Source organism: Corythoichthys intestinalis, chromosome 1 (genome assembly GCF_030265065.1).
Source record: "Corythoichthys intestinalis isolate RoL2023-P3 chromosome 1, ASM3026506v1, whole genome shotgun sequence".
Lineage (NCBI taxonomy): Eukaryota > Metazoa > Chordata > Actinopteri > Syngnathiformes > Syngnathidae > Corythoichthys > Corythoichthys intestinalis.
In genome coordinates, this window is record NC_080395.1 from 6,769,305 (window position 1) to 6,787,370 (window position 18,066).

General features: G+C 45.1%; 1 protein-coding gene and 1 long non-coding RNA gene across 7 annotated transcripts in view; one reads left to right on the forward strand and one right to left on the reverse strand.

The window, feature by feature from the left end:
- Nucleotides 1–13,179, reverse strand: part of LOC130912058 (NLR family CARD domain-containing protein 3-like) — a 31,202-nt gene extending 18,023 nt beyond the window's left edge. Inside the window, exons 1-3 of one of the 6 annotated variants that reach the window (XR_009062535.1) lie at nt 5,655–5,943; nt 2,341–2,518; nt 1,979–2,165 (exon numbers count right to left, since the gene is read on the reverse strand). The gene's annotated coding sequence lies outside the window, so the exon portion shown is untranslated. Of the gene's footprint in view, nt 1–1,978; nt 2,166–2,340; nt 2,519–5,654; nt 5,944–12,320 lie in introns of those variants that run through there. The other 5 variants (XM_057829860.1, XM_057829851.1, XM_057829875.1 and 2 more) reach the window with 5 other exon arrangements.
- On the forward strand, nt 144–2,636 carry LOC130912083 (uncharacterized). The gene is made up of 3 exons (XR_009062536.1): nt 144–502; nt 1,868–1,912; nt 2,006–2,636. It is a non-coding gene; the product is annotated as an uncharacterized LOC130912083 (long non-coding RNA).
- Nucleotides 13,180–18,066: the final 4,887 nt, after the last annotated feature.

The following is an 18,066-nucleotide window of genomic DNA, read 5'->3' on the forward strand; positions in this document are numbered from 1 at the left end:
TAAAACATTTGATAATATAAACCATTAACATAAAAAAATAGACTTGCTTGGTCTGGCTTGGCTAGTGCAAAATCCACAGAAGAATGGCAGCAACGTAACATTTAACTAACTTTCACAGTATCCACAGGTACACTGATTTTTTTTAAAAATGCTTGCGAACATTTGGATTGTTCAAAAACATCCACAAAATAGACCAGATCCAAAGATCAGCCCAAAAGGATTTCACATCATAATTCAACATGTTTTAAGTTTAAACGTTCTCCTTGGTACATATACAGTGGGGAGAACAAGTATTTGATACACTGCCAATGGGAAAACCCACTGTATATACATATATATGTATGAAAATGTGTTTGATAGAACAATATGTCTATATGCTGCCATTGCAGATTCATGGCGCATTAAGCCCCCAAACTATTTTTAATTTGTGCCTTTTACCCTGGAAACCCTCGTTACAGACATGGCGAAACCGCTTTTGTGTCAACCCAGCCATAAAAAGAAGGTAAGTAACTATATTTATTAAACAAAATGTCTGTCATTTTTAGCTTTGAATCGTTAATTGATGTCTAATATTTTGTTTAAAAAAAGGAAAATAAACAATTTTAAAAGAATTATTCACTCGCATATTTTAATCTTTTAAACAAATTACGTCACACTGAAAAAAAAAATGGCGTCACGGATATCTATCTCATAACTATCGATTCATTGTATTTTTTGTTATTGTGGCATTTTCCCCAATATGTTATGATACGTTACGTTATGAACTCACGTTTATATGATCACTTGTTTGCATTATGTAGCCTTTTGTCTTCAGTCAATGCAATAATGCATTCACATTCAGGTTAGTTTTAACATATACCATCTGGTGTCACAGAAGTAAGCCCAGTTATCTTAAAACTTTGAAGAAGACAAAGGAGTCACAAGACTCCCCTTAGTCGACTCATGTCTTTGATCATCAAATAAGGGGAAGTCAGACAACCCCCAGAACGCTTGAACAATTGTTTGAATGATTCAAGTAAACACCCGATAAATTGGAGTCAGACTCTGAAATGTCTGTGCCTCCTTCATTATGGCTACGTCTACACTAGGACTGATAATTTTCTCCAGGGTATTTTTCCAACTATTTTTATACCTGTCCAGGGGCGGACTGGGACTAAAAAGTAGCTCTGGACTTTGACTCTGCCCAGCCCACAAGAATCGCTATACGAAGGGAAACACAGACCCCCGGGGGCATGCCTCCCAGGGGAGAATTTTTTTTTTTTTTACATTTTATTGTAAAATGCATCAATTTCGGGCACTTTGAGAGAAAAATTAAGAAAATGTGTCTAGACTGTGACTGTCTGACCTGGGGCGCTCAAAGTACTGCAAGGCTGAACTGGGGTTGGATTCATTTTCTGTACTAGCTCTATGATCAACCTGAATAAACAAATGTAAGAATTTATTTTTCAAAGCAAGTTTTACGTGTCCAATTGATTATAATATATCTCTGTCTATAAAAGGACTTCATTGTTAATGCCATAATTCAGTGGTCTCCAAACTATTCCACATAGGGCCGCAGGATTTCATTCCAACAAAACAAGACAACACCTATGCACCAATCTGGTGTTTTACAAGTGTAATCAGTTGATTGCAGTCAGGTGCTGCTTGTTTTAGCAGAAACTTCATCGGTTAAACTGTCGGTACTCGATCGGTTGAAACAAAATCCCAGGCCCCACAGCGGCCCTTGAGGACCGGTTTAGAGAGCCCTGCCATAATTGATCTTGCCATACAAAAAATAAATTTCAATGAAAATACAATAAACATTTCAAGACACATCCTGTATACATAAAGTATGTAAAATAATTGACCTTTTACGGCGCTTTTACAGATGTCAAGTGACTGATAGGGCCAGCATAGGATTCACGGAAGTTAGGTAGTACCTGTGTTTACCGTAATAAGGACACAATCAATCGATTACAGTAGACAACAATTCACCTACCACTATCTCTTTTTTCTTCCGTTGCAGTTTCACCTCCAGAAGGATAACTCCTCTTCATTTTTTCAACCAGACATGATGGGAAGTCACATACATAAGAACGGGTGTAATTCACATGATGTCATACCCTCTTCAGGGTTTGTATCCCTCTGTGAAACTCCATCGAGTTTATATGGACCACCAGGATCTACTAGGGAAAAAAAAACATTCCATTTTCAAAAGGTATGAAGATGATGAATAATTTCAACAAGGCAATATGTTGTCTTGCTAAATGTATACATATTTCGAACGGCACAAATGCAATTAACATTTCTAGATGAGGTGGGAATGGAAGCGAAGTAACGCTAATAATTCCAGCAACCTACCTGTATGGAAAGCCTATCCGGTGTGTTTGTGTCCGATACAGATTCATTTTTTGCTTCGATACAAATGGAATCTTCTGAATTGTACCGCCTTCTTGGGAGACTAACGGTGTACACTTGCTTGGGAAACTAACAGGTCCAAGGCACGGATACTCGTTAGCCAGTTTGGGTTGATTATTGTCTGAAAACACAGGACACAGATTAATGGACAAAAGAAATGTGTCGTCGTTGCAAGAATAATCCAATCATCTTTCTTCATCCGCGAAACCGTCAAACCCATATAAGAACACTCCCAGACACAAAAAAGGAGAACTGTGTCAAATTTTGTCAAAATCTGTATAGGCAAAAAACATGCGAACCAAAGGCGTAGGTTTGGATAGGAACGGTAGGGACATAACACTAGCAACTTTTCAGAATGCTCAAATTGTCCCCACCAATTTTTAAGCAACCTTATTTAGAGTATATTCAGTTCAGTTATAAGTTATATAGATTGTCTTCCCATATTTTGTAATGTTAGGATTTACCCTACCATTGTTAAGTGAATTATTTTCATTATGTTCGGACTAACATTTGCCCCTTTTTAATTGCTGGATGTACCAGTCCATTTCCCCTCCTCAAACGCACCTTTGATTGGCTGATGACTTGCATCCATTTAAAATGTATTTGTATATTTTAAATGTATTTATTCATTTTATTTGTGTTATACCCTGACCCTGATTCATTTATTTAGACAGTCAAAGACAAATGTTTATATATTTTTTTGCATTCCAGGATGGTTCGAGATAATGAGCAAGTTTGTATTTATCATTTATGTTATTATAATGTCAGTTATGTTCAAATATTGCAATTTAAATTTGCTAATAAAATCATTTTTGGAAATTTTCATAATGTTTCTATAGTAATTTTGAAAACAAAGGTTTTAATGGAACACTGCATCACCTGAACCAACACATACTGTATGAACGTTAATACAAGTCAATACAGATTAATTTTCTTTTGATCATTTAGCCTATCAATTTATTTGGTTCATCTTCATGAGAAATGTAGCCCTTTCCCCCGTCGACCCAATCTGTTTGGTCTTATTAATGTCCCGTCCCCAGCAAATGTGTACATGCAGGCTAAGCTGTTATATCGTCCCTACCAACGTTGAGACCAAACTTAGGCCCTTGATGCAAACACCCACACACACTCATACACACTCACACAGTTCCATTTATATATATGTAGTGTAAGTATAGATTCATTTGACTTTAGTTTTATTATGTATTGCACATTATATGCACAAAATACATGTGTGGCCACTATTTGTCCAGTGATTAGCCTGTGTAAAAATAATTTGACTGCAAAAAATGACAAGAACTATGATCTCTGTAAAGTGTGATATCGCCTATCCCTACCTCCCAGTCAAAATTGATTGGTCAACTAGTGACGTCAATGGCAGCCCACGAGTCGTCTGCTACTTTTTCAAACTGTCCAATGACTCGTGTGCATACTTTGTATGTTCAACCAAGGGCATAGGTTTGCATAGGGACAAAACACTAGCAACTTTTCAGGATGCTCAAATTGTCCCCACCAACTTTGAAGCAACCTTATTTGCATAATATAATGTGTTCAGTTATATAGGTCATTTAGATTGTCATCCCATATGTTGCACGGTAGAATTGACCCTACCATTATTAAGTGAATTATTTTCATTTCTTTCAGAATTACATTTACCCCTTTTTCACTTTCTGAATGAGCCAGTCCAGGTTTTTTCCTCAAACACATGTTTTATTGGCTGATGACTTCACTCCATCCTTATGCACTCTCTCTCACAGTACAGAATTACGTGACATGCCTTCTCCGCCTGCTTCGAAGAGGAGGGATATTAGAAGCTTTTTTTTCCGGCCAGCAGTTACTGTAAGTAATGTCAAAAGTGAAAAGTTGGGAAAGGCAGCACTAATTTTGCTAATTAAAGTGCGACCTGCATCACCGTTTAGCATTAACATTACATTAAACTGTGTGAACTTTCCAACCTGAGTAGGGAGAAGCAGTGTTCTCCTGTATGTGTATTTTACTATGTTAACAATTAAACTGAGAAATGTAGTGAACCTCTGCTCAGCTGTAAGGAATGTAGTGGACCAAGGTTTACCACCTTCTTCCCAGTTTTCATTTTTACTTTGCTTACATGGTCTTAAAGCAGCCCAAATGAGCTTTCTTTCTTTTTTTTTGTTGAATTTGGCTGCGCTTGTGGACAAAAGGAGTCGTGTTTTTCCTGAAGGAAGCCTCCATTTTTATTTATTTTTGTTATTCCCGGACTAAAAAGTTATTTTGTTATATTTTATTTATTTAGACGGACAATTTTGAGTGGTATTAAAACAAATGTTTATGTTTTGCATTCCTGGATAGTTAAAACATGATTAACAATTTTGTGTTTCTTTGAATGTTAATACACAAATTTGTGTTCAAATATTGCAATATGAATTTGCTGATAAAATAGAATAAAGTCGTTTTAGAAAAGGTTTGAATCAGTGTCAATCTACTAGGAATAAGTGAAATTATCTGCCAGAGCTTCAATTTTAACTCGAATTCTTGAAATAAGGAAAAATAGCTAGCTGAAAATAAGCTCAACGGACTTATTTTAGGCAAAAAGCTTCTAGATTAAAAAAACAAAAACAACCTAGTTTGTCAGAAACGTTGTTAATTCAAGAATAGGTATTGTTCAAAACATTAAAAAAAAAATCTTGATTTGAGTGAAAACTAGGTTTTTGGGAGTTAATGAGAACAAATGGTAATATTTACTAAACGTAAGTGGAACAATCTGACACATTCATCTGCTAACTAGCCTTTAAAACTCAAAAACAGAAAATGATTCGACTAGATTTAAGAAACATCAGATTAACACGTTATACTATAAATTTACCGTGTGAAAATGAGTATAAATCAATACAGATTTATTTTTGCATTTATCATTTAGCTTATCAATTAATTAGGCTCTTATTGGTGAGAAATGGAGCCCTGACCGCCTTTCACACGGTCTGTTTGGTCTTATTATGTCCCGTTCCCAGCGAAAAGTGTACATCCAAGTTATGCTGTTATATCGTCCCTACCAATGCTGAAACCAAACCTGCGCCCTTGTGTTCAACCAAGTATTTTATTCAAAAAATAAACTGCTAACAAGGAAATGCACCGGGCAGCGCCAGTGGCGTGAGTCACCCTTCTGAAGACAACAGGAAGTTGTGTAACTGCTAACGAAACCATTTCTCTCTTTAAAAAAAAAAAAAGACGGAAAGGAATATTCAAGCACATGATCGTAATCACGCATGACAAAAGGCTACCTGACCAAAGGAGCAACCAGTGGGCAAACTTTGGAACCAGCGGCTCGTGCCTGAAAGAGAAAACTTATCCAGCCACCGAACGCCGCACCTTGTGTGTGTTGCATTCAAGGGAGGGGAAGGGAGTCGAATTTATCCAACACGGATAGTACCAGTTCTTGTCTGCTTGCCTTAATCCTTCATTAGTAATGCTGTAAGGAAGTGCGCCGACGCCGCCGAGCCTTGGAAGTGCGTGTCAAGTCATGAGGGGAAGTTTCCGCGAAGTGCTTGCTTCATTTAGGGGAGGTTCCGAAAACGATGACGCCCGAAGCCTCTCTACCCAGCTGTACCACGTGATTGCCTCAGTCAGCGCTTTCGATTTGTCAGCCCGCTACAGGATATCAAGGGCGTAGGTTTGGTCTCAACCAGTGGCGTCGTTAGGGGTGTTTGAGGTTGGCTTCAGCCCCCCTAAAATATTCTTCGGCCCCCCTAAATAATTTGGTGGTGTTTTATTTAAAAAAAAAAAAAAAAAAAGTTAAATGCTGACATATTCACTATGTAGTTGCCGGAATATTAGTTTAAATCATTAATCATGTAATCTGTTATTATTAACTTGAGGTGCCTGTGACACGTAAAAGCATGTTTATTTCATAATATTTTATGCTCCTGAATGATATGGACCGCTTGGATGTGTGTGGAAGCGATCGCTATATTTATTTAGTTTTTTGAATCCCGCACCATGAAAATGAGTGACTTCCGGCTTCGGTCTTGCATTGAGGAGGAGGGCGCTGTGACATGTACGGGTGAAGGCGTCCTCTTCACCAAACAGCCGTACTGTTGTGTATGAGGACTAAAGATTCAGCTGATTTTGCGGATTAATACGTTTTTTTTTCGCACCATGCCAGCATACCTGTTAAGTTGTAGAAATTGCAAATAGGGGGATTTCTGTTTGCCAACCCCGATGACGCGCGCGACAATCGCTAAGACAAAATGCAACCATTTTTTTTCAAGTTCATTTTGATCACAACACTTGTGTAAAAATTAACTACACTGTCAAAGAACCTCTTTGTGGCGGCATCAGAGATGTGATACTGCTATGTTGCCTGTGTCATGCCAGTTCTCCTTGTTCCTGTAATCAACATCTAGGATATCCTCAGCTTTCCTGATCACATCCATTTGCACAAATTTGGACATCAGCTTCCTCAGCAGCCTCTTCATCTCATCAACCATCACTCCAATTAGGGTTTCGTCAGACTAAATCAGCAAGATTAAAAACATTAATTACATCATTTAGAAAATTAATTATATTTGTTTTGAAAAGTATCTTTGTCATGGCAGTTTTTTAATTGAATTGTAACCTAGAATTGAAAATTTATATTTTTTGTTTCAGCACAGTAATAATGATATAATGTAATAAAGTGTATAGTATACACTTTAGCTTTAGCATAATAGCGAATCTAAATGATTAAACTTCAAGTAAGTAACGATACGCTTTCTCACTTAAATTCATATATTGTGGGGGTAGGACCGCAGTGGTTTAATATTCCATGATGTTTGATCCACGAAAACACAGAGAAAGCAGCGACTTCTTCCTCGTCATCGTTCTCCCATCATTAGCTCTAATGCTATTAGCATTAGGCTAGTTAGCTATTGCTGGCAGGTAAGACTTACGGCAATTACGTTGACGAACGTCGTTTTTCCCGAATACTGGAGGCCGACCAGGGTCAGCTCCATCTCTTCCTTCCAAAATAAAGACTTGAATCAGTCTAAAAGCCGGTTTATTAGTGCCAGCATCTTGGGAAGTCGGAGGTGCTTCGTCTCTTCCCTCCCTGTCAGATGTTTGGTTGGGCTATTCCAGTTCTGAAGGGGAGGGAGGGCAGGGAAGTCGGAGACGGCCAAGCTATTCGTTGTTGGTCACTTTCCGAATCGGGCCGAATGGTATCGTTACAAAACGGTGACAAACAAAAACGTAAAAAAAAAAAAAAATTGACATTTTTGGAAAATCGGGAGATTTGGCTTTCTAATCGTGAGGCGTGAGCATTGGGGTCAAAATCGGGAGTCTCCCGACCAAATCGTGAAACTTAACAGGTCTGCGCCAGCCGAACGGCTGCAGAAAAATCTTGCTGTATGAGGGAGAGGCGTGTGCGCCTTTTTGGAGTTGGCCAAAACAAGCCCTACTACTGTGGGACCATTGGACTTACGAGGAAGTGAGTAAACATCTTGTTTTGTATTATGTCAAATACGAATACAGCGATTACAAAGTAAACACCACAAACTTTATTTAAATAAAGGACTACTTACGTTTGATATTTGATAGGCATGTAAAAAGCTCTCCTCATGCACATTACCAGCACGTTAGCTGCACAACTGCAGCCACCCTCCTCCGGGGAACGAACTGTAAATTGCTCTCCGACGGGCGGTTTGCCGATCCACGAAGACAGTCGACAACCCAGTCGTCATGTCAAATAATCCAGATTAGTTATGTGTGATTTTCCGCTTCGAAGACTTTGAAACATCACTCGGTTCGGGTTAGCATGTCGGCTAGCTGTCACGCCTCTTGCCTTGTTTACATTCTCCGAAGCCGGGGAAGGGAAATGACATAAGCCCGATTTAGTTGTCATAAAATATCGTTCGGGAGGTGCGACAGTAAAGGTGAAGTCGACAGTTTTGACCATTATGGAGTAATTTTGCCATGTCGTCCTGAATAAGGGCATTTTTATTATTTCATATTCCATTTCGCACAAGACTGTTATTTGTCATGACCATGCCATGTATTTAACAATTGGGGAAAAATACTTGGGTAAAAAGAATATCCTGTAAAAATATTGAAGTAGAGAGACTGAAACAATGACATTTTGTGGCTCTCTTCATCGCGTTTTCCTTGTTGTGGATAATTCCTCCTCAATGGGCTGCATACTAAAGCAGATGAAATCGTGACTCCGCTGACGTCATCCACCAGTTGGAGACGCTAGAGCCCTATAACGGTAGGCATGGCTAACCGGCAGATTAAAAGACTAATTTCTCGTCATCTGCGCTTTGCTAAATTGTTGTATATGGTCGAATCGTCTCAAAATATGATTCTAATTCATATAATAATCTTATTTAAGACTTTTTTTTTCTCCTGTCATACACACTTTAATCCTTCATTAGTAATGCTGTAAGGAGCTGCGCCGAGCCTTCGAAGTGCGTGTCAAGTCATGAAGGGAAGTTTCTGCGAAGTGCTTGCTTTATTTAGGGGAGGTTCCTAAAACGATGACGTCCGAAGCCCCGCTGTACCACTTGATTGCCTCAGTGAGCGCTTTCGGTTTGACAGCTCGCTACAGGATATCAAGGGCGTAGGTTTTCCTTGCCGACATGGAGGGTCTAAGGATGGGGGATACCCAGGACTTGAACTTTATTTATTCATCTTTGTTGCCTCATTTACTGTTTCTGATTGTGTATCATATTGCCTCTGCAAAAGCCTTTGAGACAACGTTGTTGTGATCCAGGGCTATACAAATAAAATTGAATTGAATTGAATTACTGATTATGCCTCAAAAAAAGTAATCTAGTTATTTTAGTAATTACTTCAGCATCAAAGTAACAAAGTAACCAAGGGCACTTTGACAGTGGGCAGTCGTAGCCGGGAATCCAACCACTGACCCTTCGGTCCAAGGACAACTCCAGCTAGCAACTGCGCCACGGCCGGCCGAACAAAATAATGTCATCGCATGGAACTGATTTACCGATATGTGAATTTAAAGTGGGAGATCAGATTTTTTTGACGTAAGGCTTAATCTTTGAGTTTGCGGAGGTTTAATTAATCGATGGAGTTGATTTCAACCACCATTGATTTGCGCTAGTTTAGCCACTCCGGAGCCCTGAAACTAACAAATTACTGACCAACTGCATGGATTTGTTGAAATCAACTCCACCGACTAATTCAACCGACGCCAACTGGAAGATTAAGCCTTATCTAAGAATTTCGGGTTTAGGGTTATCAGCATATCAGTGCCAATGTAAAACAATGCAAACTGACTGCAAAATAATCAACTACACACATATGAATTGCACAGTCCAATAAACACAAAGATGGGGGCGGGAGCGGATGCACGTGCACAACCCGGAAGTAGGCCGTAAACACACGCAGTCAATGTGGACACAAAACATGGCGGCAACTGAGCACTTTACACTCAATCGGACTGACAACAAATCCCAAAGATGCAAAACAAACACGTCACCTCATGGCATAAATGTGCAACACGAATATCATGCAAACAATGCTTGCCAACTTGGTGCGATGACTGCCAGTCGTTGCAACGACAGCTACGGAACGGTCGCGCATTAAGGGGGTCCAAACTATCGCTGATACCCTCGAGAATGAAGGAAAAGTACTCACATTCATTCGTGGATGTACACAGATCAACATTCCCTCGCACATCTCAACACACGGCGCAAATGTGCAGCCGCACTGGCAGCCTGGCCCGCGCCCAGTGTTGGGAAAGTTCATTTTCTACATGAACTAGTTCAAATTGCAGTTCACAAATTTTAAAATGAACTGTTCACTTCATAGTTCATAATTCAAAATTTTGAACTAAAGTTCATGGTTCCAAAAAATGAACTTTTGTAGTTCAGTTCTTTTTGTTCGCCAAAAATTGTTGCAAGCTATTATTGGCAGTGTCCATATAGAACCACAGACAGTAATTCATGTATCCTTTTAAACACTGAAACTATGTGTTAGATTCATCTTCATATTCAATTTCAAATCCTTGGCCAACCAGGGTTTACACTATTACACTACACATATGTTTTCTTTAAATTTCCTGTTTAGCAGTATCTGGACTTTTTTTCTGGTCGGCACCTTCGGGATGGCTGCAACCCTTTAATTTGGTTTATGAAAGCTGGCCTTTCCACTTTACTCAAAGGCTGTAGGTCTCCCACAATATACTGCAGAACTAGATTGTCTAGCTGTGGCTGGGAGAGACAGAAAACGGGGCCGCTCTGGTATGCTGTTCGCGGTATTTGGGTGGCAGAGGTACTGCTCTGGCCAACCGTTGCCGTCTCTTTCTTAATCGCACATGCTCGCAGTCGCAGATACCTAGCAAGGCTTGTCGCATGCTTTATTTCGATGAGCCTTTTAAGGTTGGCTAAAGACGTTACCGACGTACGGACGGTCTTCTTCAATCCAGGTGGACAAAGTTTACAAGTAAACGTTATGTTTTTGCCATCCGGGTCAGTACTGACTTTTTCGTAAATCTCTTTTAAATGCTGGTACTGTGTAGGAAGTTGCTCTGAGCGGGCCGGGTTTCGAGAGCTGCCAGCTTCTGTGTCCATGATGCCGTTGTTGTGATGACGTATTTGCTTAAACAATACGGCCGTGACAGGCTGCTTGGGTTGCCAGGTTCGATAATTTTTTCGCTATTAAGGTTCATTTTTTTATTGTGTTTTTTTTGAGCCTATGGCTTTATATGCAGTTTTGTCGGTAAGGCTCTAAATGTGATGAACTAATGAACGAAGTTATGAGCACCGCTCACAACCGCTAGAATGAGCGCGTTCACAGTAACGTTCATGAGACAGAAATATGATGCGTTCAATTCACGTTTGCCCAAAATATGAACGTGTTCATGAACGATCGTTCATTGAACGCGTTCATGCACAACACTGCCCGCGCCTTTCTCAGTCCCGACTCCCAAAACAATTAGCGCGTGCGACTCGAGACCAAAACAGGAAGCCGTTAGAGCGGTTACCATGGAAGCACATACCGGGGACGTTTGGAGCATTTTCTATTCAAAGTGCTTTTGAGACATGACTACAATATTCTTCATTCTACATGCATTATGCGTCAATAACAAAATAGTAACGCACAGACACTAAGGAAACTAACTTGAATCAGATTACTGGTTTAGAAAAATGAACGCGTTTGATTACTCGTTACTGAAAAAAGTAATCAGTAACGCGTTACTTACTAAGGCGTTACTGATAACAGTAGAGCCCCTTCAGTGCTTCGCTGTTCAATCCACTTGTTCAAATAAAGAACGCCCACTTCTTTGAAAATCCAGTTCGCGTTTTCCCTGTGACCTAACTAGCAGTAGGTACTGCTTTTTATTTTTGCCGCAGTTGATCTCTGCACACGTCTTTTACCTTTGGTGTTTTCCGATCAAAAGTCACATCCCAGCTGTAAAATAACGCTGATACTTAGCTGCTGCTCGCTAGTTAGTCTAAAATGGTAGTAGAGTTAAGTGTACACTCCTGTTACCACTATCTTTGGGGTGACTTCCTTCGGGAGAATCAGCTGTGTTTCTCACTTTACGCAGATTAGTACAGGAGCTGAGCTCATTCACGTATGATTATCATCAGTGGATAGTCATAATTATACACTAATAATAATCACTCCACTACCTATATTGAACTCCAGCAGTCAGAGCAGAGGAATAAAAGGTGAGTAGGAGAGTAATGATTAGAAAGTAGAGAAAGCCAAGACGATGATTATATACAGCATTAATACCCCCCAACTCTCGGACAACTTTTTTACATACAGGTCGTGGCGTCCAGGTGGGTATAACTAATTGAAAATAATGTAGCCTAATGTTTTTCTGCTGAGTGTGTATTATCACGTGACAGATTTGTAGATCCTACAATATGTGCTCGTGTTAGGTTTTGTGTTTGGTTTCTCCTTGTGTGACTTGTCCTGTGATTACCCATTGCTCTCACCTGTGTGTGTTTTCCCAGTGTATTCGGCAATCTGCATCCACCTGTGTTACCCAGCTGTTCCTTGTCTCGTTATCCCTTGTCTGCTTGTGTATATATGCTCCCATTTTCTGTTCACTCCTTGCTGCGTCATTGTCTATGTCAATGTCTGTGCCTGCGTCAAAGTTGAAGTCCTGTCCTAGCCCTCGTGTTCGTCTCAGTAAGTTTTTGATATTCAGCCTTTGTTAGTGACCTAAGTTATTTGTTGATAGTTTTTTGATCACCACAGCCTTTGTTTTGTACTTTGTGCCTTTTGTTAGTTATCATTAAAGCCTTTTTGAGTTCTCTGCCACCTGCCTCGCTGCCTTTTTCGTTTTCCCTGCATTTGGGTCCATAACAACCTGCCTGCCTGCCCGTTCATTCCTGACAGAATGACGCAGCCACTAGTGGACCCAGCGGGAAAAATCCAGCACCGGCGTACACGCCGACGACCATCCGCATGTTCCCCTGATTATATTCTGCCTCGCCACGTTTTTTTAGATTCAGATTTTTCTGATTTTGAAGATCACGATTCATATGATTTCCATTCTGATTCCGACTCCGACCTGGATTTTGATTTCACGCCCTCCGTTTCCCCTGGTAATTTTTCTTTCCACCCGTCGCACTTTATATCCCGTTCTGAAATCTTGGCCAAAGACTCCTACCTGGGATCCCGGTGGGCCATCTATCGGGGACCCCCCCGGGGTGGTCTGCGGGGACGCCCAGGCTCACTGCGGCCTAATGGGGCTATTCTGCCGCCCCTGCCACCTGAAGGCCCTCAGCAAAAGCCTCGGCGTGGCCGTCAACGCCGACGGCGGGCGGCGATGCTGACGTCGTGGGTTCCCGAAGCTCCCGCGCCGGCTCCCCGCAGTCAAGTTCCGCCAACGCCGGCTCCCCGCAGTCAAGTTCCGCCAACGCCGGCTCCCCGCAGTCAAGTTCCGCCAACGCCGGCTCCCCGCAGTCAAGTTCCGCCAACGCCGGCTCCCCGCAGTCAAGTTCCGCCAACGCCGGCTCCCCGCAGTCAAGTTCCGCCAACGCCGGCTCCCCGCAGTCAAGTTCCTCCCGCGCCGGCTCCCCGCAGTCAAGTTCCTCCCGCGCCGGCTCCCCGCAGTCAAGTTCCTCCCGCGCCGGCTCCACGCAGTCAAGTTCCTCCCGCGCCGGCTCCACGCAGTCAAGTTCCTCCCGCGCCGGCTCCACGCAGTCAAGTTCCTCCCGCGCCGGCTCCACGCAGTCAAGTTCCTCCCGCGCCGGCTCCACGCAGTCAAGTTCCTCCCGCGCCGGCTCCACGCAGTCAAGTTCCTCCCGCGCCGGCTCCACGCAGTCAAGTTCCTCCCGCGCCGGCTCCACGCAGTCAAGTTCCTCCCGCGCCGGCTCCACGCAGTCAAGTTCCTCCCGCGCCGGCTCCACGCAGTCAAGTTCCTCCCGCGCCGGCTCCACGCAGTCAAGTTCCTCCCGCGCCGGCTCCACGCAGTCCAGTTCCTCCCGTCCCGGCTCCCCGCAGTCCAGTGCCCGTCCCGGCGCCCAAGCTGCCCGAGGTGCCCGTCCCGGCGCCTCGTCGCCTAGTCCTTGTCCCGGCACCTCGCCGTCTGGCCTCCGTTCCAGTGCCTGCGCTGATTCCACGCAGTCCAGTGCCCGCGCCAAAGTCCAAGCTGCCCGAGGTGCCCGTCCCGGCGCCTCGTCGCCTAGTCCCTGTCCCGGCGCCTCGCCGTCTGACCTTCGTTCCAGTGCCCGACGACTCCGCTGCTGTTCCGCCAGCAGACGACGACGACTCCGCTGCTGTTCCGCCAGCAGACTCCTGCGACTCCGCTGCTGTTCCGCCAGCAGACTCCTGCGACTCCGCTGCTGTTCCGCCAGCAGACTCCTGCGACTCCGCTGCTGTTCCGCCAGCAGACTCCTGCGACTCCGCTGCTGTTCCGCCAGCAGACTCCTGCGACTCCGCTGCTGTTCCGCCAGCAGACTCCTGCGACTCCGCTGCTGTTCCGCCAGCAGACTCCTGCGACGCCGCTGCTGTTCCGCCAGCAGACTCCTGCGACGCCGCTGCTGTTCCGCCAGCAGACTCCTGCGACGCCGCTGCTGTTCCGCCAGCAGACTCCTGCGACGCCGCTGCTGTTCCGCCAGCAGACTCCTGCGACGCCGCTGCTGTTCCGCCAGCAGACTCCTGCGACGCCGCTGCTGTTCCGCCAGCAGACTCCTGCGACGCCGCTGCTGTTCCGCCAGCAGACTCCTGCGACGCCGCTGCTGTTCCGCCAGCAGACTCCTGCGACGCCGCTGCTGTTCCGCCAGCAGACTCCTGCGACGCCGCTGCTGTTCCGCCAGCAGACTCCTGCGACGCCGCTGCTGTTCCGCCAGCAGACTCCTGCGACGCCGCTGCTGTTCCGCCAGCAGACTCCTGCGACGCCGCTGCTGTTCCGCCAGCAGACTCCTGCGACGCCGCTGCTGTTCCGCCAGCAGCCTCCTGCGACGCCGCTGCTGTTCCGCCAGCAGCCTCCTGCGACGCCGCTGCTGTTCCGCCAGCAGCCTCCTGCGACGCCGCTGCTGTTCCGCCAGCAGCCTCCTGCGACGCCGCTGCTGTTCCGCCAGCAGCCTCCTGCGACGCCGCTGCTGTTCCGCCAGCAGCCTCCTGCGACGCCGCTGCTGTTCCGCCAGCAGCCTCCTGCGACGCCGCTGCTGTTCCGCCAGCAGCCTCCTGCGACGCCGCTGCTGTTCCGCCAGCAGCCTCCTGCGACGCCGCTGCTGTTCCGCCAGCAGCCTCCTGCGACGCCGCTGCTGTTCCGCCAGCAGCCTCCTGCGACTCCGCTGCTGCTCCGCCAGCAGTCTCCTCCGCTGCTGTCCCGCCAGCAGACGACACCGCTGCTGTCCCGCCAGCAGACGACACCGCTGCTGTCCCGCCAGCAGACGACACCGCTGCTGTCCCGCCAGCAGACGACACCGCTGCTGTCCCGCCAGCAGACGACGACGACTCCGACTCCGACTCTGTTCCTGGTCCGCACGACGACTCCGACTCCGACTCTGTTCCTGGTCCGCACGACGACTCCGACTCCGACTCCGACTCTGTTCCTGGTCCGCACGACGACTCCGACTCCGACTCCGACTCTGTTCCTGGTTCGCACGACGACTCCGACTCCGACTCCGACTCTGTTCCTGGTTCGCACGACGACTCCGACTCCGACTCTGTTCCTGGTCCGCACGACGACTCCGACTCCGACTCCGACTCTGTTCCTGGTCCGCACGACGACTCCGACTCTGTTCCGGACCCTCGCCCCGATGATGCTGCTCCCCGTTTCCTGCCAAAACGTGGCGGTATGGACAACCGAGCACTACCTCGTCGGGGACGCCCGCCTGATCTGCCTGTGCGGTCGCCCAATGTCTGGCGCCCCGGGCGCCCTCCCGATCGACCCGTGCGATCGGCCCACGTCTGGCGTCCTGGACGCCCGCCTGACTGGCCGTGACGGGCTGGTGTTGCTCCCTCCTCCGAGCAACCTTCTGACTTTTTGTTTCCTCGGGACGTCTGGGATCCGTCCCTTGAGGGGGGGGTACTGTTAGGTTTTGTGTTTGGTTTCTCCTTGTGTGACTTGTCCTGTGATTACCCATTGCTCTCACCTGTGTGTGTTTTCCCAGTGTATTCGGCAATCTGCATCCACCTGTGTTACCCAGCTGTTCCTTGTCTCGTTATCCCTTGTCTGCTTGTGTATATATGCTCCCATTTTCTGTTCACTCCTTGCTGCGTCATTGTCTATGTCAATGTCTGTGCCTGCGTCAAAGTTGAAGTCCTGTCCTAGCCCTCGTGTTCGTCTCAGTAAGTTTTTGATATTCAGCCTTTGTTAGTGACCTAAGTTATTTGTTGATAGTTTTTTGATCACCACAGCCTTTGTTTTGTACTTTGTGCCTTTTGTTAGTTATCATTAAAGCCTTTTTGAGTTCTCTGCCACCTGCCTCGCTGCCTTTTTCGTTTTCCCTGCATTTGGGTCCATAACAACCTGCCTGCCTGCCCGTTCATTCCTGACAGCTCGTCTGTCATTGTTCATTGTAAATCTTATCTTCCTTATTTTTGGAGTGAAACTTTTGAATTTTACATACGAAAATATTGAGTTAACGTCGACTAAAACTAGATGAAGTTAGTATGAGTTTTCGTCAACAAAAACTTGACGAAGACAAACACATTTTGAAATGACTAAATTATGACTAAGACTAATCAGTATTATCGTCCAAAAGACGAAAACTAAGACTAAAATTAAAATGGCTGCCAAAAACAACACTGCTCTGGTGACTTGAAGTTCTGCTCTGAGACCCCCTATTTGGCCACATTTCAAAATGGGCCGGACAAAAGTATTGGAACCCTCAGCCTAATACTTGGTAGCACAACCTTTAGGCAAAATAACTGTGAACAACCGCTTTCGGTATCCATCAATGAGATTCTTACAATGCTCTGCTGGAATTTTAGATTTTTGGAGCCAACTGCTCCATGTCTCTGTGATTTGAAGGGTGCCTTCTCCAAACTGCCATTTTCAGATCTCTTCACGGGTGTTCTATGGGATTCAGGTCTGGAGTCATTGCTGGCCACTTCAGAAGTCTCCAGTGCTTTCTCTCAAACCATTTTCTAGTGCTTTTTGAAGAGTGGTTTTAGCAGTGGTGGGCCGTCAAAGCCTGCAAAGCCTTCTCTGCTGGCCTAAAAAAATCTGAATCACAGACTGATGTTATTTATATAATTTTTGTCCATGACTATGTATTCAATCATTCCAAATGGTCTGCCTGATTCCTTTCATTGCTCTCCCCTTGGTTACGTTGCATCCAGGCTTGTATTTTCATATTTAAGCATTTAACCAATCAAATTCAGCCACTATTTGTTACCAGGCAGGGTCATAGTAAGATGCCTGGGGGGTGGCCTTCGCAATCAGTTCTGCGGGCCATGTAGCATAAAATAAATGGCGATCAAACTGTTGCTTTAACCAATCAGATTTTGAGTTGGCGACACCAAGGCCTCCTAGAGGGCGTATGGAAACGTCAGCGTATTCCCACGCTTTGATTGGCTAGTCTTAGACCGTATTAGCCAGAGCTAGCAAACTGCATCTCTAGCAAGCTGCACGATAAATTTAATCCTTTAATAGCTGTTTTGTCAACCCGCAATGGCTGAAGGAGGAGAACAACTGGATTCAGTCGCAGGTTTACTGTCAAAGCCATTTTCAAGACGGACTTTTCAAGAAAAGCGGGACATTGTTAAGCAAGGTCGGCAACTCCGAAGCTAGCAAGCCTGTCACAACCGGGAAAACGATTTGTCCGCCACTTCCAGTCAGCTAACTATGAGTGGTACTCCTGACTCACAGACTCCGAGGACCGGTGCAAATTGTATTTCTGGGAGCGCTTGTTATTTGACACTGAGCGAGATGGTGTTTGGAGCCACACTGGATTTGCAAATGTGTCTTGCCTTTCCAAGGCAGCAATGAGACATCAAAGCATTGCCGGTGTTGCGCCGGTGTTCGGACACTTGCGAGGATCGGTGCTTTCCAAAACTTTTCGGGAAACTAGAGGGGATCTACAGCTGAGCGAGCAGGTGCGTAGGGAAACGGAGTACCAAAACGAAAAGGTGAAGAAAAATAGGGAAATTTTGAAAAGACAGATAGACTGTCATTTTTGGGGGCAAGCAGGAACTTTCTTTTCGGGGGCACGATGAAAGCGCTGGATCCAAAAACAGAGGAAATAATGTGGAGCTTCTGTCTCTCATTGCTGAGAACAA